Below are 25759 nucleotides of genomic sequence, written 5' to 3'. Positions count from 1 at the left end.
TGACCAAAGTTCTAGGTTATAGGCCTCTCATTTTTTTCTCCAAGTTCAATGGGCCTGCTATATTTTTTATATAAAGCAGTCATGGTGCAACTTTTTGTCCCTCCCTGAAGGCTTCCCATAATCTATTTATAGGGCTGGAAGTTTTCCAAACCCAAACATAATTTATTAACGAAAGTGGCTGTGCCATTTTTGATGACTGACAATTTTGGTCTTGTTTTTCTCTTATCCCAAGGGAAAATCAATTGCCCAGCAAATTAATGTATCCCTCATCCTTTCATCCTTAGAGACCAACAATCAAAACTGATCTAGTCTCAATTGGTCTATTTCTGGCTCTGAGTGGATGTTAATCCTCAATAACAGGTCTGCTGGACTAAGTAACAGGCTGGGTATCCAGGGACAGTGGTTTCTGATCGGTCTTATTTGTTCCCTGACTCACTGGGAGGCTTTGAACAACTCACTGTATTTTCTCAGTTTATTTGATAAGATTAGCAATGCAGTTAACAGGAACATATTTGGGGGCCGGGTGCGGTGGCTCATGCCTGTAATCCCAGCACTTTGGGAGGCTGAGGTGGGCAGATCACGAGGTCAGGAGATCGAGACCATCCTGGCTAACACGCTGAAACCCCATCTCTACTAAAAATACAAAAATTAGCCGGGCGTGGTGGTGGGCGCCTGTAGTCCCAGCTACTCAGGAGGCTGAGGCAGGAGAATGGCATGAACCTGGGAGGCGGAGCTTGCAGTGAGCGGAGATCACGCCACTGCACTCCAGCCTGGGCAACAGAGCAAGACTCTGTCTCAAAAAAGAAAAAAAAAAAAGGAACATATGTTGCTTTTTTTTTAATTAAAAAAAATATAATGGTATCCACTACTGCAATTAAATAAGATTTTGTTGTTTTTTGAGACAGGGTCTTGCTCTGTTGCCCAGGCTGGAGTTTAGTAGTATGATCACAGCTTACTACAGCCTTGAACTTCTGGCTCCAGCGATCCTCCCACCTCAGCCTCCCAAGTAGCTGGAATTACAGGCGTGTGCCACCACACCCCACTAACTTTTTTTTTAATTTTTTGTAGAGATAGAGTCTCGCTGTGTTGCCCAGGCTCGTCTCAAACCCCTTGGCTCAAGCAATCCTCCCATCTCAGCCTTCCAAAGTGCTAGGATTACAAGTGTGAGCCACCACACCCAGCCGATTAAATAAGTTTTAAACAACTAGCTCAATCCATAGTCACCAAACTCATACCTGTACCTTCATAGAACAGGTCCATCATAGTTTAAACTGGAATCGCTGGGGTGATCCTGGTCCACAGACCTCCCTAGAGTACAGCCAAGTCAATCAGAGGGGCGTTTAAGATGCACCCCTTGCAACATGCACTTTGGCCAGTCTCCCTTCTGCCCTAGGGTTTCTGGCATCAAGTCACTGGTCTGGGAACCTTGGAGAACTGCAGAGGGCAAGAGCGGGCTCTTCCACCTGGGCAGTGAAGCCTCCCTTTGACCTATACACTGTTGTCCCTCAAATATACCTCTTAAGATTCGTACCAAAAGACAGAAAAAGCAATTTACTATAAATACCGGCATTTCAAACGTTTTATTTGTTATTGTTTAATATGTGAGGGTATTTCCCCCCATGACTAGCTGAGGTTGACAAGTGTTACTTAATTCATTTTTTTTCTATTCTGTTAGTCTCCATCAACATATTTGTACATCACCAATCCCATTGCTCAGTGTCCCATAAAGGTCTGTGTTTCCACAAACGCAGGCAACAGCACGGGCGTGCTAGTCCAGGAATACCACTGCACCTCCTCCACCCCAGGCTTAACTTCCCAGGAGAAGAAGGAAGTGATGCTGTTGGAAGAGAGCCCTAAAATGTTGTCACTGTTATTGTAAATCTTTAAATGGAACTTAGCATCTCTGTAAAGGGTTTTGGGAATCATCTTTACTCACAACTGTTCATAAAGATGCTATGAGAAGGAAGGGCCGTTCTGTTAGCTCTGGTCTTTGATTTTTATCTCTATCACATGCTGCATTATTACATGAATTACCCTGCTAAAATAAAATCAGGATTCCTTAAAAATAAAAGACTTGAAAGTTTGGCAAAGTGGTACACACCTGTAGTCCCAGCTACTTGGGAGGCTGAGGCAGGAGGATCACTTGAGCCTAATGGTTTCAAGCTTAGTGCACCATGATGACACCTGTGAGTAGCCACTGCACTCCAGCCTGGACAACATAGCAACACCCCATTTAAAAAAAAAAAAAATCAGAGGTTTGAATTTTTTTTATCCATGGGATCATGAAGAAGATAAAATTAATTTAGATGACACCATCTCTGAGAACTCTGCTTGTCTCCTAGTGATAACACCACACCCTTTGTACCAATAACAAAATGTCTTTAAATACTTTCCCCTTTGACATTTTTTATTTTCTATGTCATTAAATCAGGTTATTTGGCAAGAAATGCAAGGAAAAAGAGAATTTCAGAATAATTATAGTAATATTAATTTTGACTAAGCAAACATAAAAAGTTACTTAATGAAGCTTGTTTTCCAAACTTTTATATATTGCTAAATCTTCTTGCAAGATTTTTGTTTTCCCTTTGAGGTTACCCACTTGTAAAGTCTATTAGTTTTTGTTTCTTAAAAAAAAAGCAGTTATGGCAAATAGGCTCAAAATATTTTCTGCCTCTAAAAATAAACATCTTTCTTCTGAACAACATTCTTAACTCTAAAGTTCTGGCTATTCCCAAGAGAGACAAGGCTAGTTAGGCGGCAATTTTAAAGATAAGAGAGCTCAGGCAGGTTACATAGATATCCTTCCTGGAACCCCTTGGCCTGTCATCTTCCTGCAACATCTAGCAAATTATGGTACTTTGTTAGCTCCCAGCAACAAAGGAGGCCGCAGAGTCAGGAGGTGAGAAGCAGAGACAGTGGAGTGGAGGGCAGGCAGGGAGAACCACAGCGTTCAGTAGGATTTAGTCTACAAATAACAAGGAAATCAGATGCAATGCTTCAGGAAAAGGCAACCTCCAGTACCAAACATATTTTTAAATGTTTATGTCTTTTTGTGCAACTATAAGAAGGTTTTAAAGAACTACAATGAACAACATGTTAAATACTCTGACAGACGGACATCTCACAGATACGTAATGCAAGCAATCTGTAAGGAAGAGAGATACAGGAAGGGAGAGAAGGAAGCACACAGCCAGGACAGCACGATAAAGAGGAAGATGACATTTTCCAAGCTAACAAATGGTTTTTAACTGTCCTAATCCTGGTGCTTAAGATCCTTGAAAACAATAACCTTCCAGAAAGCAAATACAAGCAGCCAACAAGAGAACAAGTAGCCTCCTATGTACTTCTGTCAAGTCACCGTTCACTGGAGGAAAAAGGGAGGGAGAACCAAGCCATGAACAACCCAAATAGTGTAAATAAATCAAAATATGGAAGGAACTTCTGAGCAACAGCCGCTGTCCTCCCATTCACTTTCTACTTCCTTTGCATGCTGAGACCCATCCACAGTTCAGTGAGGAAGCAATGGTGCCAGCCATTATCCTGCTTTATGTAGTTAATGGAGAAAAAAATGAGAATCTTATGATTTCTTACAAAGGTAAGTACTTGGCCGGGCGCAGTGGCTCACGCCTGTAATCCCAGCACTTTGGGAGGCAGGCGGATCACGAGGTCAGGAGATCAAGACCATCCTGGCTAACACAGGGAAACCCCGTCTCTATAAAAATACAAAAATTGGCTGGGCGTGGTGGCGGGCGCCTGTACTCCCAGCTACTCGGGAGGCTGAGGCAAGAGAATCGCTTGAACCCGGGAGGCGGAGGTTACAGTGAGCCGAGATTGTGCCATTGTACTCCAGCCTGGGCAACAGAGCTAGACTCCATCTCAAAAACAAAAACAAAAACAAAAAAGGTAAGTACTCACACTTTAGAGTACTGTAGGGTCCACACCTTCACCTGCATGACTATGGAAATATGAGGAAATTAATCTTTACCAAAAAAAAGTAAGTCGTATCCATTCTAAATAAAGAAATATGTTTATATTTCTGGCATATTAACACTCAGACAATTCTACTTATGTACTTCACATCAGTCTGATTAGAGTATACCCATTTTCAAACGTGAGTAGCTATATGTAGCTCCAATAATATCAGAAAGGCAAAGCTGTCATTATGTGGTTTATGTGCATGTTAATGAGTAACTGTTTCCAGAAAACTACGAAAACAATACACCTACAAATCAAAAAGAAAAAGACAAACAACCCAACAGGAAAATAAGCAAAAGACGTGAACAGGTGGGTCTTAGAAGGAGACATAAAAAACTAAATATCAACAAATAAGTGAATGGATAAACTGTGACATACTCATACAATGGAATATTAAACAATGAAAATCAATGAACCAGAGTTGCATATATACCAAGATGGATGAATCTCACAGTTGAGAGGAAAGAAAGCAACTTGCAGAAGAATGTGCAACATACAGTAAAACTGTAATATTAATTACATATAATCTTTTTTTTTTTTTCTTTTGAGGCAGAGTCTCACTCTGTTGCCCAGGCTGGAGTACAGTGGTGTGATCTTAGGCCACTGCAGCCTCTGCCTCCCGGTTTCAAGCGATTCTCCTGCCTCAGATTCCCAAGTAACGGGGATTACAGGCACCTGTCACCACCACCACATCCAGCTAATTTTTTATTTTTAGTAGAGATGGGATTTCACCACATTGGCCAGGCTGGTCTCAAACTCCTGACCTCAGGTGATCCACTCGCCTCGGCCTCCCAAAGTGCTGGGATTATAGGTGTGAGCCACCATGCCCAGCCAATTAGACTCTTGTTGGGTTTTTTTTTTGAGACGGAGTCTCGCTTTGTCACCAGGCTGGAGTGCAGTGACACCATCTTGGCTCACTGCAACCTCCACCTCCCAGGTTTAAATGATTCTCCTGCCTCAGCCTCCCAAGTGGCTGGGATTACAGGCGTGCACCACCCTGCCTGGCTAATTTATTTTTAGTAGAGACAGGGTTTCATCATGTTAGCCAAGATAGTCTCGAACTCCTGACCTCATGATCCGTCCACCTCAGCCTCCCAAAGTGCTTGGATTACAGGCACGAGCCACCGCGCCCAGCTGGATAGAATCTTAAAGTATCTCTTAGGGATCCATGATAGGACTAATATTAGGCTGGTACAACTTGACACAGCCGGGCCCACATACTACCAGCTGTCAAATACTTTCAAAATCAACCTTAACATTCACATGCAACAAAATTGTTAAGCAACACATAAGCATGATAAACACCAAATTCAGTACAGCAGCTTCCTCTGGGGAGGAGGAAGAGGTCACAACCAAATTAGCAATATTTTATTTCTGAACTAGGATGCTAAAGTAGGTATATACTTACTGTATAATCACGTATAACTTTTCATAGGTCCTAAATATTATATAATTTTTAAACTATATCTATATATAGATATAATTGAAGTTGGCCGGGTGCAGCGGCTCACACCTGTAATCCCAACACTGGGAGGCTGAGGCAGGCAGGCAGCTTAAGCTCAGGAGTTTGAGACCAGCCTGGGCAACATGGCGAAACCCCATCTCTACAAAAAACATAACAGTTAGCTGGGTTTCTCACAGTGAGACCCTGTCTCTGAAAGATTTAAAAAAAAAAAAAAAAAAAGATCTCTTTTAAAACCACTTTAGATAATGGTTTTCATACTAGAATGTTAAGGAAATACTTGTTCTAGTGGAATTTTTTTTTAAAATTCAAATCTTGCCAGGCGCGGTGGCTCATGCCTGTAATCCCAGCACTTTGGGAGGCTGAGGCAGGCGGATCATCTGAGGTCAGGAGTTCGAGACCAGCCTGACCAACACGGAGAAACCCCGTCTCTACTAAAAATACAAAAAAATTAGCCGGGCATGGCGGCCCATGCTTGTAATCCCAGCTACTCGGGAGGCTGAGGCAGGAGAATCACTTGAACCCAGGAGGCAGAGGTTGCAGTGAGCCGAGATCCAGCCATTGCATTCCAGCCTGGGCAACAAAAGTGAAACTCTGTCACAAAAAAAAAAAAAAAAAAAATTCAGATCTCCCCAAAATTAGTTCCTTTCTGTCTTTCTTGAGTTTGTGTTACTCTTTAACTCTGCCTCCAAAGAACCATCCATTTCTGTGCAATCGCATTGATAAATGGAGAGTTTGTACTAAATATTTGATACTTGGTCTTATTTAACCATCAAATCTTAGCATTCTGACTGGTTAAAGACAAAAAAGTAAAATTAAAAATTTTAATTTAAATTTAAAAAAGTAAAATGACAGTAGATGAGAAAAAACAGCTGGAAAATTAACTGTAGTGTGATGTAAAAGCTGTGTGTTCTAGCATGCCAACCAGCAATGCAGCTCTTTAACAGGTATTCTTATGTTGAAAAGTATTTGAATCAAGCAACTATGAAAATAGAGGGTGTCTCTGGGCCGGGCACGGTGGCTCACACCTGTAATCCCAGCACTTTGAGAGGCCAAGGTGCATGGATCACTTGAGATCAGGAGTTCGATACCAGCCTGGCCAAAATGGTGAAACCCCGTCTCTACAAAAAAAAAAAAAAAAAAAAAAATTCAAAATTAGCCACACAAGGTGGCGGGCGCCTGTAGTCCCAACTACTCAGGAGGCTGAGGCAGGAGAACAGCTTGAAATCAGGAGGCAGAGGTTGCAGTGAGCCAAGATCGCGCCACTGCACTCCAGCCTGGCAGCCTGGGCGACAGAGTGAAACTCCACCTCAAAAAGAAAAATAAAAACAAAAGAAAAGAAGAGGGTGTCTCTGAAAAACAGATTTGATTTTTGAAACAGCAGAATCTCAAACCATGAAATCTGCTAAATCCTCTCTTTGCCCCTGCTTTACTTGTGACTGCTAGAGAGCTTGCAAACTCGTTTCCATTCCATTTCTAAACATGGCAGAACTTTCTCACCTGAAGAGAAACAACCAGAATTACTTGTTCTGAGTTTTCCCTAAAGATACATATTTGTCAATACTGTGGCCACAACTTTAAGATCTGATATGAGGTCATAGCATCTCAGGGAAAGAACAGAATGTACTTCTGTGTATACTGAATTCTTTTTGTTGTTGCTTGTAACATGCACAATGACTCCATCAGAAATTTATCTGGGGCCGGACCCGGTGGCTCACACCTGTAATTCCAGCACTTCGGGAGGCCGAGGCGGGCAGATCATGAGGTCAGGAGATCAAGACCATCCTGGCCAATATGGTGAAACCCAGACTCTATTAAAAATACAAAAATTAGCTGGGCGTGGCGGTGCGTGCCTGTAATCCCAGCTACTCTGGAGGCTGAGGCAGGAGAATTGCTTGAACCAGGGAGTCAGAGGTTGCTGTGAGCTGAGATCGCACCCCTGCACTCCAGCCTGGCGAGAGAAAGACTGTCTCAAAAAAAAAAAAAAAAAAAAAAATGAAAGAAAGAAATTTATCTGGCTTAAGGCTGAGCCTGGTGGCTCACACCTCTAATCCCAGCATTTTGGGAGGCCAAGGTGGGTGGATCACCTGAGGTCAGGAGTTCAAGAGCAGCCTGGCCAACATGGTGAAACCCCGTCTCTACTAAAAAAATACAAAAATTAGCTGGGCATGGTGGCGAGCACCCGTAATTCCAGCTACTTGGGAGGCTAAGGCAGGAGAATCACTTGAACCCAGGAGGCATAAGTTGCAGTTGAGCCAAGATCACGCCACTGCACTCCAGCCTGGGCAACAAGAGCAAAACTCTGTACCCTCCCCAAAAAAAAGAAAAGAAAAAAGAAATTTATCTGGCCTTTAAAAAAAAGAACACCAGGCTGGGCAACCAAGCAAGACCTTGTCTTTACAAATCAAAAACAAAAAACCTGTTTCCGTCTACTTCTGAGATTCCTTTTTCTTTAGCATATCTTCTAGCTCATTAAAACAGGATTTATGGATCTTCTTGGAAGATAACACTTCCTACAACAAAAATATTCCTTCTGACCCTTTATCTCCAATGACTTGGATTACAAAATTCTTCAATTTTCTTTTCACAGAATTTCAGACTACAGTTTTGAGATTTCTAAGAAATATTTTTTTCCTTATCTCAAATCCTTCCCTGTAGAAATATCCCTGATCTGTCCTCAGCCCCCAAAATACATATATAATATGTTCTCAACCAACAAGAAACACCACTTAAGTTGTTTCCTCCCCACTGGCGAACAATTAGAACACTCCTTTAAAAATGTCTTATGCATTCCACAACATTTTCCTGAGTAGAAACAAAACTCGAAACACCAAAGGAACTTGAGATGTCGGACTACTGAAACAAAAGAAAATCTCTGTGGTATTCTTTGGGTGAACTCTTTCAACTTACTTAAAAAGCTGGCCAACTAAGAGAGGTACTAAGATTTGCATCTGTTTTAAAACGTTTATTTTGGCCAGGCATAGTTGCTCACACCTGTAATCCCACCACTCTGGAAGGCAAAGGTGGGAAAATCGCTTCAGCCCAGGAGTTCAAGACCAGCCTCAGCAACACAGCTAGACCCCATCTCTATTCTTTTTTTTAAAAAGCTTATCTCAGTATTTCTATATTCCTTTGGACAACCTACAGTGCAAAAAAAAGTGAAATATCAGTGACACCTACTTTGTTATAGCTTAAAAGTGAGAACAGGTAAATTCTCTAACATACATGACCAAAATTGCAAGTTCTGTATTTGAAAATAATGATAAAACAGCAATAAGAATCAGGGGCTGGGCGTGGTAGCTCCTGTTGAAATCTCAGCACTTGGAGGCCAAGGCAGGAGAATCACTTGAGCCCAGGAATTCAAGACCAACCTAGGCAACATAGTGAGATCCCGTCTCTACAAAAAATTTAAAAATTAGCCAGGTGTGGTGGCACACAACTGTAGTTCCAGCTCCTCAAGAGACTGAGATGGGAGGATTGCTTGAGCCCAGAATATGGAGATTGTGCCACTACACTCCAGCCTTGGCAAAAGAGCAAGACCCTCTCTCCAAAAAAAAAAAGAAAAAATTGTTAATATTTATTTGGTACTCAATTGGTGCCAGACACTTTACATGCACCATCTCTTTGATCCTATGTTATAAGCCTATAACATAGAAACCATCTACCTCATTTAAGGAAACAGAGAGGTTAAATAACTTGTCCAAACCATACAGCAAGTTACTGGCAAGACTGGCTTGAACACAAGTCTGTTGGGCTCCAAAACCCATATCCTTAAACAGTACCATGAGAGAACTCTTAACAGACAAGATATATCCAGTCTACTCATTTACCCCATGACTCTGTACAGAAACTTAGCACAGCACATTTATATGAGCATTCAACATACGAAGTAGTTAACAGATTAATATAGTTACCAAACTAAAATTGACATATGTTAATTTCTATTCTCAGTTCTTCTGTGCCCTTCCTTCTCTTAAAAAAAAAAAAAAAAAAAAGAGAGAGAGAGAGAAAGGGCCAGGTGTGGTGGCTCACGCCTGTAATCCCAGCACTTTGGGAGGCCGAGGCAGCTGGATCACCTGAGGTCAGGAATTCGACACCAGCCTGGCCAACAAGGCGAAACCCTGTCTCTACTAAAAATACAAAAATTAGCCGGGTGTGGTGGCACATACCTGTAGTCCCAGCAACTCAGGAGGCTGAGGCAGGAGAATCGCTTGAACCCAGGAGGTGAAGGTTGCAGCAAGCCGAGATCGCGCCACTGCACTCCAGCCTGGATGACAGAGCGAGACTCCATCTCAAAAAAAGAATAAAAAGAATAAAAAGAATGAAAGAAAGAGAGAGAAAGAAAGAAAGCCAGCCAGCCAGCCAAGGTAGTTCATGCCTATAATCCCAGCCCTTTGGGAGGTTGCGACAGGAGGATCACTTGAGTCTGGGAGTTCAAAACCCACCTGGACAATATAGCAAGACCCCATCTCTTGAAAAAAAATTGCTTTAATTAGCTGGACATGGTGGCATGAACCTGTGTTGGGAGACTAAGATGGGAAGATTGCTCGAGCCCAGGAGTTTGAGGCTGCAGTAAGCTATAATCATGCCACTGCACTCTAGCATGGACTACAGAGTAAGACTGTCTAAAAAAAGAAAAAAAGAAAGAAAAAGAAGCTTTTTGCCCACTGTTGCAGTTAACTGGCAAACTTGTGTAATAAATTAACTAACAGAACTGGTTTAGCAACAAATGAGATGCACAAGGTCTTTAAATTATAACCCTAGGTATATTGGTGATTTGAAAGGTGATCTAACAGCATTTAAAGTAAGTTAAATTTTATATTTATGGGGCTTTCAAAACCACAGTCAAAAATAAGAACCCAAGCCTGAGTAACATGGCAAAACCCCATCTGTACACAAAACACAAAAATTAGCCAGGCGTGGTGGTGCACACCTGTAGTCCCAGCTGCTAAGGAAGCTGATGTGAGAGGATTGTTTCAGCTCAGGAGGCAGAAGGTACAGTGAGCCGAGATCATGCCACTGCACTAGAGCCTGGACAGCAGAGTGAGACCCTGCCTTAAAAAAAAAAAAAAAAAAGAAGAAGAACCCATATTTATGAAACCTTAGTAATAAACCCTGATATCAAATACCTAGGTGAAAAGGAAAAAGGTCAAATTCTAGCTACTTTGCCTAATTATTCCCAAGGTTCCAGGTGTCAGAAACATTTAAATAAGATAAACATACAATTGTTCATAGCAATTATCTCTAGGAAGAGAGACTGCAAGAATGGAAAATGAAAGTAACATGGGGAAGGGCTTTTGCCCATGTATGCGTGTGTGCGTGTGTGCATGTATGTGTGTGTGTGTGCTGGGGTTTTTGTAATAACAAAAATTCCTTAAAAGCCATTAAAAGTCTGATCAGACTTAATTTTTATCTGCATCCATGAGCTTGGTATAAGGATTACACATTTCATTATCTAATAAAGGGGACACCATTAAGGAAAAGAGCAACATTCTCTCTGCCCCTTTGGCCTCTCCAGTTGAACTAAAACAAGACTTATTAAGTTTTTACCCACTCCAAAACAAATGTTTCCATTTCATCAGAAGCAAGAGAGAAAAATCTTAAAGGACATTAACCTTCAAGCAGCTCCAAAGGGAAAGGAATATTAGAACTTGAAAAATAAAATGGAGAATGAAACTCCCTTGACACTCTTCAGGTAACAAGGAGAACCACACAGTTAAAGAGCTATTCTCTCCTCATAGTGAAAGCCTGAGGTGGAAACTGATGAAGTGTCCCAGAGAGCAGCCTGCTCGCTGCCTCCGGTACTCGCTCATTTATCCATTCTTCTGAGCTTAAAGAGAAAAGATAAAAATGAGAAGTGCTTTAAAATTAAAGTTGATGTTTAAATATCACGTCTCTTCTGAGCTCCTACTTTTTCATCTTAAAAATACTATTTCCGGCCAGGCATGGTGGCTCATGCCTGTAATCCCAGCACTTTGGGAGGTCGAGGTGGATCTCCTTAAGTCAGGAGTTTGAGACCAGCCTGGTCAACATGGTGAAACCCTGTCTCTACTAAAAATACAAAAATTAGCCAGGCGTGGTGGCGGGCACCTGTAATCCCAGCTACTTGGGAGGCTGAGGCAGGAGAATCGCTTGAAACGGAGGTGGTGGGGGGAAAGGGGCGGAGGTTGCAGTGAGCTGAGATCGTGCCACCGCACTTGAGCCTGGGCAACAAGAGCGAAACTTTGTCTCAAAAAAAAAAAAAAAAAACTGCTCCCAATAAATAATTTGCAAAGGTGCTTAGCATGAAACCTGAGACACAGTGGGTGCACAATAAATGTTAGCTTCCTTCTTTCAGAACTGAATTTCCAACTGCCGGATAGATCTCCCACTAATCTTTGAGTTTACAAGACCCGTCAGCCCACCCCATTGCTGGACTATCCAATTTATCCCATACCTTCTCCTCCTGTATTTTCTCTCTCTCAAGTAATGGCATGAACATTGTCTTTGGCACCTAGTTTTGAATTGTCTGTCTTCTATCTCCTTTTAATCCCCTCTGACTCTGTTCTCCAAATGTCTTCATCACTCACCTGAATTTCTGAAACATCCTTGTAATTGGACTCCCTGCCTCTCTAATACATCTTTCAAAACATTATTGCGAAACACAGCTCACACCAAACACCTGCTTTGGTTCCCCACTGACCATGAGAATATAGTCTGAACACTTATGTGTGTTCATCTATCCATCCTTCTCTCCCACCACACCCTGCCATTAACCCTGTGCTTTTCTTCAGCCCACAATCTACTCTCCTCCACTCTACACCCATAAAAGCCCTACTCATCATTCTAGGCCTGGCAATACACCCTCAGCTCAAATGGCAAATGTTTTACAAAACTAGCCCTAACTTCCCCAAAGTTGGCATCACTTGCTTTATGCACCCACAGCACCTTGCTTGTACTTCAGTTAGCGCTTCTTCCATTCTAGATAATACTACAGTGACTTGTTTACAAGGCCATCTCCCCCAGTTCCTGAAGAATTAGGGCTCATATATGATTCATTTCTGACTGTCCCCTAAACACCTGATACCTAGCCCCTTATGTACTGCACCCTTGAACTGAATGTAATAACTAGCATTTGTTACCATGTGTTCCACAGGTACTATGCTGTCTGTTACCTGTATTATCTCAGTAATATAAGTACGTGGGATTTTAGTTTCACTTTTACAGATGAGGAAACTCTACTCAGAGAGGTTAAGTAATTTGCCCAAAATAACACCTCTAGTATATGGCAAAGCTAGAATTTGAACCAGGGGTCAGACTGATTTCAGAAGCCAAGCTTTTAACAACTACACTATACCACAGACATTTCTAAAATTCACTTGTTCCTTTAGAATGTATGCACACGGAGTATTACTCAAGATCAACACCCCAGGAAATCATATTTAATCCTATCAGCACATGGAGGTCCTTTTGGTTCTGCTCTAGTCCAGGGGCATAATCAGGCAGACTCATGATATCCCAGATTCATTTATTTTTCTCCTTTTTTACCCCCACTCCCAGTCCTCACTACCCCTGAAAAACAAATTAGAAGAGAAATGATTTGGAAGGTAGAGATGAAAAAAAGAATTCAATCTTTCACTCCTTGTGATACACATAATAGTAATAGTTAAGTGTATAAGATTTAGCAGCCATATATAACCTAAAAGAATCTGTTGGATCATTTCAAAACATGCTCACCCTGCTCAAACCTGAAATCAACAGCAGTTGCTAAGAAAACACATGACCGACTGCAAGACAACATGATGACTCACCCAAGGAACAAGCTTACCTTCCAGTTCTCAGAAACCATCACCAACAGAGAGTCTTTGTAACCAAATCATCAATCTGTGGTTACAAACATTCAGAAGTTTCTTTTCATCCAGCTCAGAAGCGAATATAATCAGTACTGGATTAAACACTTTTATAAAATTAATTATTACCCAGCAGAGGGGAAACTTTCTGCAAAGAAAAATGTACAAAGACTACAAAGGTAACTTACTTTCTTTTAAACAAAGATGTATTAACAGAGGAAAGATTCTTACTCAACGTCATCAAATGAGTGACTACAAAGGATATTCTAACAAGAGCAAGCTTAGTAACCTATTTTCTTTGCCAATACACAAGTGCAAATAATAAAACACATCTTGGCCAGGCGCCGTGGCTCATACCTGTAATCCCAGCACTTTGGGAGGCCGAGGCGGGTGGATCACCTGAGGTCAGGAGTTCGAGACCAGCCTGGCTAACCCCGTTTCTACGAAAAATACAAAAAAATTAGTCGAGAGTGGTGGCGTGTGCCTGTAATCCCAGCTATTCAGGAGGCTGAGGCAGGAGAATTGCTTGAACCCAGGAGGTGGAGGTTGCAGTGAGCTGAGATCACACCACTGCACTCCAGCTTGGGCAACAAGGGCGAAACTCCATCTCAAAAAAATAATGATAATAAAAATCAAAAAAAAAATAAATAAAACATATCTTTTAACTCTTTAATAAACAGAATTCTAATAAACAGAATTCATGATAATCATTCCTTTTTTTCTTTCTGAATCACTATCTCAAATTTTTGAACTAAAAGCTCTAATATGCATTATTCTATCAACAATCCCACCATACACTGGCTATAACCCACCATTATACTGTAGTAACAGCTTATATGCATTTGAGTTGTGGGGGGTTTTTATTTGTTTTGGAGGCATGGGAGACAGTCTTGAACAGCTTATTTATGTTGTTGAAATGTACAATTAAGATAAAAATATCTTCTGAGTAATAGTTTAAAATGAAAATTAGCTAACTCCTATGGTATGACCTATTAATTCATGTATCACACAGAAGCGGCTAAAGATGAAAATCTCAGTCATAAGTGATACAATCAGCTTTTCCTCAGGATACCACAACTTGTCCTCCAAAGCCAAAGTAGGAGAAAACAGGTGGTATGTCTGTAAATCAACTCTGTCCCCTCTCCAAACATGAACTATCCCATAACCTGATCTCCTACTAAATGTGTTACATCTAACCTTGAAAAAAAGACAGCATGGAGCACATTGACTAAGATGAATGGATTTTTAAAATGTATTATGCATCCCCACATGCTGAATACCTTTTCTTTCCAAATGAGGCAACATAACTGTTGAAATGAGTAGTGAGAATTCTTAATTTACATATATTAAAAATCTGCCCCAAGGCCAGGCACGGTGGCTCAGGCCTATAATCCCAGCATTTTGGGAGGCCGAGGTGGGCAGGTCACTTGAGGCCAAGAGTTTGAGACCAGCCTGGCCAACATGGTGAAATTCCATCTCTACTAAAAATACAAAAATTAGCCAGGTGTGGTGGTGCATGCCTATAGTTCCAGCTACTCAGGAGGCTAAGGCAGGAGAATCACTTGAACCCAGGAAGCAGAGGCTGCAGTGAGCCAAGATCACGCCACTGCAGTCCAGCCTGGCAACAGAGTGAGACTCTGTCTCCCAAAAAAAAAAAAAAAAAAGCCCCAAAACCTTCTAATATCTACCTTCCTAAAAACCTGCCTTTCAAATTAAAATTTCCCCTTCAAGTGCAATAATTCAATTTTGGCAGCGCATGCGTGTATAGTCTTTCTTACTATTCTAGAATATTATCTATAAGTATAATGCACATATTGCTAACATAATGACAGTAAATAAAATGTTTTAATAAAATGTATTCATGGTAGTGACAAGTATACTTATTTTTGCCAGGCATGGTGGTTCACGCCTCTAATCCCAGCCCCTTAGAAGGCTAAAGCAGGAGGATTTCTTCAGCCCAGAAGTTTGAGACCAGCCTGGGCAACACAGTAAGATCTCGGTCTCTACAAAATATCAAAACACAAGGCTGGAGGATCACTTGAGCCGAGGAGGTTGAGGCTGCAATGAGCCATCATCACACCACACTGCACTCCCACCTGGGTGACAGAGCGAGACTTCGCCTCAACAACAAAAAAAGTATACTTACTTTTAATAGATGTTATGCAAATAGGAATATATGTACATGTGTCCAACTGTTGTTTTGTTTTATCCACCTTTTGTGTAAATTAGCTCCAGATAAGTTTTACCTATAATGTAAGAGAAACCAGGAAATGGCTACATATGCTTTGGTTTCAAGTTCATTTCTAGCACTTTAATATCTCAAATAATTTAAAATCCAATTATTTAAGGATAAAATGATATGATGTTTGAAATTTGCTTCAAAATAATCCAGCACGGGTGGGATATGTGAGGACACGAGTAAAACCAGATTGACAGGATTTAATAATATTCATTCTGGCTAACTGTTACGCAATAGTACATTTTACTATTATCTCTGCTTTTGAATATATTTGAAATTTTTCATAATAAAGTGTTTTAAATCCAATTTACTATTGCTGCACTGTCAAACATAACTGTATCATTTTGAATTTGTTTTACGTGCTCACTTCAGCAACCCATATAGTAAAACTGAATTTGTTTTACCTACATTCCTTTTTTTCTTTTTAGACGGGGTCTCACTGTGTCTCTCACAGCTCACTGCAGCCTCAATCCCCCAGGCTTAGGCGATCCTCCCACCTCAGCCTCCCTAGTACCTGAGACTACAGACATGCACCACCATAGCCCAGCTAATTTTTTTTTTTTTGAGATTGGGGTCTCACTATGTTGCCCAGGCTGGTCTCAAACTCCTGGGCTCATGTGATCCTCCCGCCTCAGCCTCCCAAAATGCTGGGATTACAGGCATATGCCACAGTGCCCAGCCTACGTTGCAATTAATGTTTTATATGATATTAGTACCAACTAATGCTCTTAAAATACAACGGGGTAGGGCCAGGCACGGTGGCTCATGCCTGTAATCCCAGCACTTTGGGAGGCCGAGGTGGGCGGATCACGAGGTCAGGAGTTCAAGACCAGCATGACCAACATGGTGAAACCCTGTCTCTACTAAAAATACAAAAATTAGCTGGGCGTGGTGGCACGCACCTGTAATCCCAGCTACTCAGGAGTCTGAGGTAGGATAATCGCTTGAACCCAGGAGGCGAAGGTTGCAGTGAGCCGAGATTGTGCCACTGCACTCCAGCTTGGGCAACAGAGCAAGACTCCGTGTCAAAAAATATATATATATAATGGGGTAAGTATCACATTTCTTAACCATATGCATAGACTTGAAGAGCTGGAAAAAATCTCAAAGATTGTCTAATCCTCTATGCCCATGGTTCACAGTCTGGAGCATGCATCAGAATCACTTAGAAGGCTTATTAAACACAGATTGCTGGGCCCCACTGTCAACGTTGTACTCAATAGGTTGGCTGCTCCTGGTCCCTGGACCCTACTTTGAGAACCACTGCTCTAGCTGACCATGCTTTGCCCTGCTCATGTTTCCACTGCAGTGACTACCAGTTACCCCACTGAGATTGCATGTTCCTCTGCTTATGGGCCTTTCTGCTTCTAGACAGCTTACTACTGGCAAGAGACATTGACTTTTATCTGTGTGTCAGAGCCCAAATTCAATAAATATTTAAAAAACAATTTGTTGAATGAATTAAATAAGTGTACATTTACACAGCCCGATAGAGAACAGCTACTCACTGATAAACTGCACCCAGTGCTAGTACCCAAAGGGAGACCAAAAGTCAGCTGGAACCAGAGCAACAAGTAATTGGCAAATTCTAGAAAAATCCAAGCACCAAATCTCAGATTGAAGTTTCCAATCAAATATGGACACTGACAAGCAAAAGCCTGGGGCTCCTTTTTGTCAAATGTGTTACTTTGACCTGAGGGGCTATTAGCAAGTGCTTTTCATCTCACACACCATCAAAAGAAAGAGATGCTTTCACACTTATCTTTCAACTCAACGTTTCTCAGGGTCTGGAAAATGTCAACACAGGAAAATTGATTCCTTCTCCCCATTCACCTCCCTCCTCCTAATGCAGCCCAGAGGAAAGAAAAGGAGGCAGTGCACCCTGCAGAGCCTGTCTGGAGGGGAGGGTTCTCCAAGTGCAGGTGCTCTGAATATTGTAATACTCTGCAGTATTCTAAAGTATGTTTCTATAACAGTAATGGTCTGCTCTACGATAATTTAGTGGATTTAGTTTAAGAAAATAACTTTCTAGGCCAGGCACAGAGGCTCACACCTATAATCCTAGTACTTTGGGAGGCCAAAGCAGGTAGATCACTTGGGCCAGAGAGGTAGAGAGGTTGCAGTGAGCCAAGATCGTGCCACTGCACTCCAGCAGGCTGGGCGACAAAGCTAGACAGACAGACGGAAGGATGGACGGAAGGAAGGAAGGGAAGGAAGGGGAGAAGGGAGAAAGAGAGAAAGAAAAGAAAGAAAGGAGGGAGGAAAGGAGTGGAGTCCACTCCTTTAGTGCAGGCTGCACATAGTGACTTGCTTCTTTCTTTCTTTTCTCTTTTTCCCGAGGCAGAGTCTTGCTCTGTTGCCCAGGCTGGACTTCAGCAGCATGATCTCAGCTCACTGTAACCTCCACCTCCCGAGTTCAAGCAATTCTCCTGCCTCAGCCTCCCAAGTAGCTGGGATTACAGGCATGTGCCACCACATCCAGCTAATTTTATATTTTTAGTAGAGGTGGGGTTTCACTATGTTGGCCAGGCTGGTCTTGAGCTCTTGACCTCATGATCCGCCTGCCTTGGCCTCCCAAAGTGCTGGGATTACAGGTGTGAGCCACCATGCCCAGCCAATTTTAAAAGTATTTTTAACTAAATACAAATAAAATCACACCATATCAAAATTTGTGAGATGTCACTAAAGTAGTACTGAGGAATAAATTTAAAAGACTAAACACCTATATCAGAAAAGAAGAAAAGTCACAAATCAATGACCTAAGGAAACTGGAATAAGAACAAATTAAACCCAAAAGTAAAAGAGAAGAATAAATAAAGATTTGAGTGAAAATTAATCAAAGGGAAAATAGAAAAATATTAAACTATATCAATGAAACCAATAGCTGGTTCATGGAGGTCAATAAAATTAATAAACCTCAAGCCTAGAGTGTCTCAACCCTGGCACTACTAAGACTTTGGCTGAATAATTCTCTATTGAGAGGATCTCACCCATCCACTGTAGAGTATCCAGCAGCATCCTAGACCTCTGCCTAGTGGATGCTGTGAACAAATGCCCCTCGTCCCTACACCAGACATGGTTTCTAGACACTGTCTCCAAAAATTACCAAATGTTCCTGGCATAGGTGGGGTAAACTTCCACCCATATTCACACCATAAACAAACATTAAAGTACATGAACCTAAATGTTAAACCAAAACCTATAAAAATTTTAGAAAAAAATCATAGGAGAAAGCCTTTTTGACTTTGAATTAGGCAGATTTCTTAGATATAATACCAAAAGTACAATCCATAAAGAATAAATGATAAATTGTACTTCATCAAAATTAAGAACAGTATCTTCAAAAGATATTGTTAAGAGAATGTAATAAATTTGCTATGGTTTAAATGTCCCCTCCAAAACTCTGGTGAAATTTAATTGCCACTGTAACATTACTAAGAGGCAATATTGTTACAATATTACAGTATTAAGAGATGGAACTTTTATCAGGTGATAGGTTACGAGGGCTCTGCTATCATTAATGGATTAATGCCATCATTGCAGGAGTGGGTTCCTTATAAAGGAATAAATCAGGCTGAGAGTGGTGGCACGCACCTGGAGTCCCAGCTACTCAGGAGGCTAAGGCAGGAGAATCGCTTCAACCTGGGAGGCAGAGGTTGCAGTGAGCTGAGATCAAGCCACTGCACTCCAGCCTGGGCAACACAGCAAGACACTGTCTCAAAAAAAAGAAAAAAAAAAAAGGCTGGGTGCAGTGGTTCTTGCCTGTAATCCCAGCACTTTGGGAGGCCAAGGTGGGCAGATCACTTGAGGCCAGGAGTTCAAGACCAGCCTGGCCAACACAGTGAAACCCTGTCTCTACTAAAAATACAAAAAAAAAAAAAAGGCCTGTGTGGAGACGCACATCTGTAATCGCAGCTACTCAGGAGGCTAAGGTACAAGAATCATTAGAACCCAGGAGGCAGAGGTTGCAGTGAGCTGAGACTGTGTCACTGCACTCCAGCCTGGGTGACAGAGTGAGACTGTGTCTTAAATAAATAAATAAATAAATAAATAATAAAATAAAAATAATAAAACAGCTCCATTTTGCTTCTTTCTCACCCTCTCTTTGCCCTTCTGTCATGTAATGATACAGCAAAAATGCTCTCACCAGATGTCGCCCCGTCAATCTTAGACTTCCCAGATTCTAGAAACATGAGCCAATAAATTTCTGTTCATTATAAATTACCCAACCTGTGGTACTCTGTAATGGCAGCACAAAATGGGCTAAGATAAGACTGAATGGAAATATTTGCAAATCTTACACATGACAAATGACTTGCATCCAGAATACACAAAGAACTCTCAAAACTCAATAAGAAGGAAAACAATGCAAGAAAACGGGCAAAAAATTTGAGTAGACACTTCAACAAAGAAGATATATGGATGGTAAATAAGCATATGAAATGATGCTCAATGTCATTAGTCATCAGGGAAATGGAAATTAAAACCACAATGAGGTGTCACTACACACCCAACAGAATGGCTATAAAAGCCTGACCACCCCAACTGTTGGCAAGGATTTGGGGCAACTGGAACCCTCATAGACTATTTTGGTTATATCATATAACCACTTTGGAAAAGTATAGTAGTTCTTTGAAAAATTAAACATATGCCTACCATAGGATCTAGTCATTCTACTCCTAGACATCTACCCAGGGGAAATGAAAGATATGCATACAAAGACTGTGTATAATGCTCATGGCAGCTTTATTTTTAATAGCCCAAAACCAAAAACAACCTAAATGTCTATCAATGGGTGAAAAGATAAATGAACTGCGGTCTATCAGTACAATGGAGTACTACTTAACAATAAAAAGAAATCAGCTATTGATACAATGTGGATGAGTCTCGAAATAATTATGCTAAGCAAAAGCCAGGCAAAGAAGAGAACTTACTACATGATTCCATTTACATAAAATTCTAAAAACGCAAACTAATCCACAGAGACAGAAAGCTATCATTGGCTGGATGAGGAAGAGGGATTCAGCGTATAGCAAGGAGCTACAGGGAGAGAGTTACACAGGTCTATACATAAGTCAAAAACTTCTCAAATGTAAACACAAGGCCAAGGGCAGACTCATGCCTGTAATCCAGCACTTTGGGAGGCTGAGGTGGGAGGATCACTTGAGGCCAGGAGTTGGAGACCAGCCTAGGCAACATGGTGAGACCTCTTCTCTACAAAAAATTTTATAATTAGCCAGGCATGGCAGTGTGCACCTCTGGTCAGTTACTTGGGAGGCTGGGGTGGGAGAATCACTTGGGCCCAGGAGGTAGAGGCTACAGCGAGCCATGATCGCACCACTGCACTCCAGCCTGGGTGACAGAACGAGACCTTGTCTCAAAAAAATAAAATAAGTGAATTTACACTACTCCAGACATAATCTTTTATTTGATGAAAGGAGGAAAGGGGGCATATGACACAGATCCTTTGTACATGTGAAAGCAAGTATTTTGTCTTTAAAAAGAAAAAAAGGAGGGGAACATACAGTGAAGACTCAGAGAATAGGCTATTGTATTTAATATTATTTCTTAATTAAGATGTTGCCAATCTGAAATATTTCACAATAATAAAAAAGGAAAAATGATTGTATGTTTCCAATTTGGCCTGTCCCACTCCCAGCAGAACTAGGGGCTTCCCTCCTCCCACAGCCCTCAGGATTACATGTGTATACTGCAATAGCTTGTCTTCCCACTAGACTAACAGCTTCATCCGGATAGGGACTATGTCTTTTGATCTTGACATAGTGGTCAAATACAGGTTCGTTAGAGTCTGCGAGCCTGGCTTTGTATTCTAGGCGCTGCCACTCACCTACTGCATAATCTCAGAAAGTTATTCAATCTCCCCGATGCCCAGTTTTTTAAACCATAAAAAGGGCTAATAGGCTACATATGAGGATTCCATGTTAATTTCTCCAGAAAGGCCCTGCATGATCTGACACCTGATTTCCACTCTGTCATTTAGTCCTACCCTCCCTTGACTTGACAGTGCTCAGCCACAATGACCTCTCAGTTCCAATAAATCCACACACCACCTAGCTCTTTCCTGCCTGGAGGCCTTTGAGCATCCTATCTCTGCCGGATCTTCTTCCATGCCTGTCTCCTCTCTACAACCTCTTATGCCACAACAACATGGCTAGCTCCTTCTCATCTTCAAGTCTCAGTTAAATGTCACTTCCACCTAGAGGCCTCCTCACCAGTATTCTAGGAGGCCTTGGTTATTCTATGTCCCAGCACTCTGTTGTACCCTTCTTTCCACTCAACACTCATTCAAGTTATTGAGGACCTACTATATGTCAGTTACTGTTCCAGATTCTGAAGCTGTAACAGTGAATAAAACAGCTCTGATACAGTTCTGAAGGATATAAAATCTCCTGAAAAAGACAGACAATAAACAAGCAACATATGATATGGTAGGCAGCCATAAGTGCTATGGAGGAAAAATAATAACTTATGAAAGGAGGAATGGGAGTCGCAAGGATCGTTGTGATTTTAAATTTGGAGGTTAGTGAGGGCTCACTGACAAAATAACATCAAGTAAAGAAGTGAAGGGGGTCAGATCAACAAGAGCCATTAGAGATATGGGAGCTAGAGACAGGGGGTCATTTTGGGCAGCGCACAGCAAGTCCAAAGGCCCTCACGCAGCAAGAAAGCTGGTTTGGCTGTAGACACTCGAGTAGGGAGGAGAGCAACAGATAAGATAGGAAAGTAACAGCATGGAGAGGCAGGGAAGCCAAAAGAGGTTGTTCTGGGAGCCACTGTCAGGTCTTTGCCATTCACTCAGAGAGAGATAGGAAGCCAATGGAGGGTTTTGAACAGAAGACTGATGTGATCTGATTTACCTTTCAAAACCTGCTATTAGTTTAGCAATATATTTTATTTCCTGCCTAGATTCCCCACCTAGGTAAGGGCAGGAATCACGACTGTCTTGTGCACCACTATCACTCCAACACCCAGCACAATACATTGTAGGTACTCAATAAATACTTATAGATGACAAAGGTAAAAAGGTAATCTATGTAAAGTATCTACTGGTACAAAATAAGCATTCTGTAAGGAGTAACTATTATTATTCAGATCCCCAGAAGCCAGCACAGTGGCTGGTATACGTAGGAGTTTGAGTAAATGAATAAATAACTTTGTGAAATTACTGAAAATATATATTTAAAACATATAAGTAATGAAAAATATAATAATGAAAAATGAACCAATTGCTTTTCACCCGTTCCCTTATTAAAATGTGATTCATTCAGTTTTTAAATTTTACATTAACTCTCACCTTATGCTAGAGAGCACTACTCAGAATAACCTCATTGTGACTCAGTTCTCTAAACATTCTGCAATATCCTACAACACAATTAACACGAATCCACTGAAATACTAAAAAATTTCTAATTGGGTAAATTTATTCACATGATTTTTCAAACAATTTTAAGGCTAGCTGACCAAAAGTGGTTTGAGTTTGATTTTTTAAAAATTCAGATAAGCTTTGTTAATTCAAACATGTGGACAAAGACCTAAACATTTCCAGTTTTTACTTATTTTGACATCTCCATTCTTCACCACGAAAAAACTTAATGAGGATTACACCTGTTCCCACCGCCCCAGGGGGCTGGCCGGGCTAAAGCCGTTCAGTAATTATCTCAGGAAAAGCCCTTGAGAGTCTCCACAGCTTTCCAGAAAGACAACTTGGAGAAGGAGTCATGCATTAAAGCATGAAAACACACCAAATATTCATCCCATAAAAGCTGAACACTCTCCTCTGAACATGTTTACGATGTCTCAGTGGCAGGTACTGGAGTGGTGAGAAGGCCAGGTGTAGCCCGGCATGGTTTAATTGTATTCCCCACCTCTAAAAATGATCGAACCCATCCTAGCATAGCCACATAGTATCTGCAACGAAGCCTTCGGAACTTCTAGAAAAGCAAACAAAAGTTGCTTCAAATAAAACAAACTCAAAAAAAAAAAAAGCGATGCCAAGTGTGGAGCGGCTCGAAAGAACCCTCACGGGTTGGCTCCGACTTGCCGGTGCTTGTACACAATCGTGCCTGCGGCGTCCAGCTCAGACGCTCCCTTTCACGGAGGGGGAAATAACTTTCGGAAACAGCAGGCTTCCACAAACGCGAATGCTACACAGGACTTCTCAGCCTCCATCAAATAAGGCGCTAATGTTCCCAGCAGCACTGATTCCATACACAGCCCCCGCCCCGCCCTTTTCAACAGAAGAAAAATAACCTGAGGAGGAGAAGGTGCCACCGTCAGACCCTAAAGGCAATTTCAGACAACAAAGACCCCAAGCAATCAAAATGGAATTATAATCCCGGCCGTCTGAGCGCCCCCCGCCCCCGCGGAGGCGCTACGCTGCCGCACCCGCCGCCGCCCCTCCAGTGCCCGGGCCGCCAGTCCCCGCGCCCTCTCCAGCCCCGGTGCGCCCCGACCCGCGGGTTCCCGGGTTCCCGGGTCCCCGAGGCGAGCACCGCACCGCCCACGATCCTGCAATCTCTGCGCCGCGGCTGTCCGCCTTCCAGCTCACGCGGCGTTCAAAATCTTTCCCGCCCAGGCGTGACGCGAGGAATGAAAACAATCAGCGGCCCCCGAGCGCCGGGGCCTGGGCCCGGGAGGGGGCGGCCGGGGCACCCGGGAACAGCCTCCCGCGCAGCGCCTGCCCGAGCCGGGCGGACCGGCGGGCTGGGGCCCGGAGGTGACACAAAGAACCCGGAGAGACAAACGCCACCCGCTGGCGCTCGCTCCAATCCCCGGAGCGCCCCGCCCGCTGACAAGTTTGCGGCGCCCGCCGCGCACCCCGCTCTCCCCACCCGAGCAAAGTTTCCCGTGGCCCGGCTCGGACCCCGGCATTGGGTCGATTCCCGTCTCCCGCCGCCCCCGCCCCCGGCTCAGAGACCTTTCCCTCTCTCGCCTCCGCCCCTTCCCCTCCCTCCCACTCTCTCCGGGGCGCACCGGGGTGCTGGGGCCCCGCGGCCGCGCTTACCCACCGTCCGCCCGGCCGAGGGGCAAGGGCGCGGGCCGGGGCCGCCCGAGGTCGGCGCCCCGCTTGCCTGGTTCTCTGGATCGCGCCTTTTGCTCGCTCTCCCTCTCGCTTTTTCAGGTCCGGCCGAAGGCTCTGGGCGCAGCTGAGCGCGCTCCGCTCCTTGGCGCTCGGAAAGCGGCAAACCACGCCCCGCGCCTTCCCCGCCCGCCGCCCGCCTCCGGGTCCCGCGCTCGCCCCTCGGCGGCCAGTGTGGAGCGCGCCCGCCAGCGCCGGGGCGGAGCAGCAGGCCCCGCCGCAGCCCGGGGCGGGCAACTTTCTCCCCGTGTTTTGGGACATCAGAGGTGGTGTGAGGGAGAGACCACCTCGCAATGCAGGTTCACGACCCTTTTCTTACCCGGGGCTGGGTGAACAGGAGTCACAAGCTCCCTCAAAAAGCTCTTCTGGACGATTTCAGCAGGGGTCTTCTCCAACACCCGTAGATTCCTGGGTCTTGGAAGTAGGAGTTAGAGAGCAGATCTGCGATTAGCTACCAGACCATGAGCAAGTCATTTCACCCCGTGGGCGCTTTGTAAAACAAGGACTTTGGATTCGAAGGCCTTTAAAATCTGGATCCGTATTTCGTAGTGTGGTCCGGATCTTGGGGTCACCTGGAGAGAAGGGGAGGCGTTTGTTAATGCAGATAACTGGGTTCCTCCTTCCCCTTGGATGAGGGGAAGTGGAGAGCTGTCTCAGTCGTCCGACACGACATACATCATCCAGGTCTGAAAACTCACTGCGAACTGCATCCTTGGAACTGCGTCTTGCAGGTGCCAGTTTGATTTTCCAGCCCATACTCAGTCCCTTTGGACCCAGGATGATGTCACTTGACACCCACTTACTTCTAGCGCTGTGATTACGGTATTCTCAGGCACTTGAAGTTCCAAATAAAAGGCGCACCTCACTATTATTACATAAAGAAGCAGCGGCTTTTCACTATTTCTCTATTGAGTTTCTATCACAATCAAATTTAACTTTTTCATTTTTTAGACAGGGTCTCACTCTGTCGCCCAGGCTGGAGTACAGTGGCGCGATCTAAACTCACTGCAGCCTCTACCTCCTGGTCTCAAGATATCCTCCAGCCTCAACCCCCCCATTTCATCCATTTCATCCCCCCCCCCGCCCAGCCTTTAGTAGCTGGGACCACAGGCGCACGACACCACACCGGTAATTTTTGCATTTTTTTTTAGAGT

At 43.1% G+C, this 25759-nt stretch overlaps 1 protein-coding gene across 10 annotated transcripts in view; it reads right to left on the bottom strand.

Moving 5' to 3' along the window:
* SYNE2 (spectrin repeat containing nuclear envelope protein 2) overlaps nucleotides 1-25759 on the bottom strand; it is a 433601-nt gene that overhangs the window by 342997 nt on the left and 64845 nt on the right. For 5 of the 10 annotated variants that reach the window (XM_054449824.2, XM_054449825.2, XM_054449826.2 and 2 more), the window contains exon 1: nucleotides 24535-24754. The gene's annotated coding sequence lies outside the window, so the exon portion shown is untranslated. Of the gene's footprint in view, nucleotides 1-15412; nucleotides 15513-24530; nucleotides 24762-24924; nucleotides 25178-25759 lie in introns of those variants that run through there. The other 5 variants (XM_054449821.2, XM_054449819.2, XM_054449822.2 and 2 more) reach the window with 5 other exon arrangements.

Source organism: Pongo pygmaeus, chromosome 15 (genome assembly GCF_028885625.2).
Source record: "Pongo pygmaeus isolate AG05252 chromosome 15, NHGRI_mPonPyg2-v2.0_pri, whole genome shotgun sequence".
In the NCBI taxonomy this organism is placed as follows: domain Eukaryota; kingdom Metazoa; phylum Chordata; class Mammalia; order Primates; family Hominidae; genus Pongo; species Pongo pygmaeus.
The sequence above is the reverse complement of the archived record's forward strand: the minus strand, read 5'-3'. Positions and strand labels throughout refer to the sequence as shown.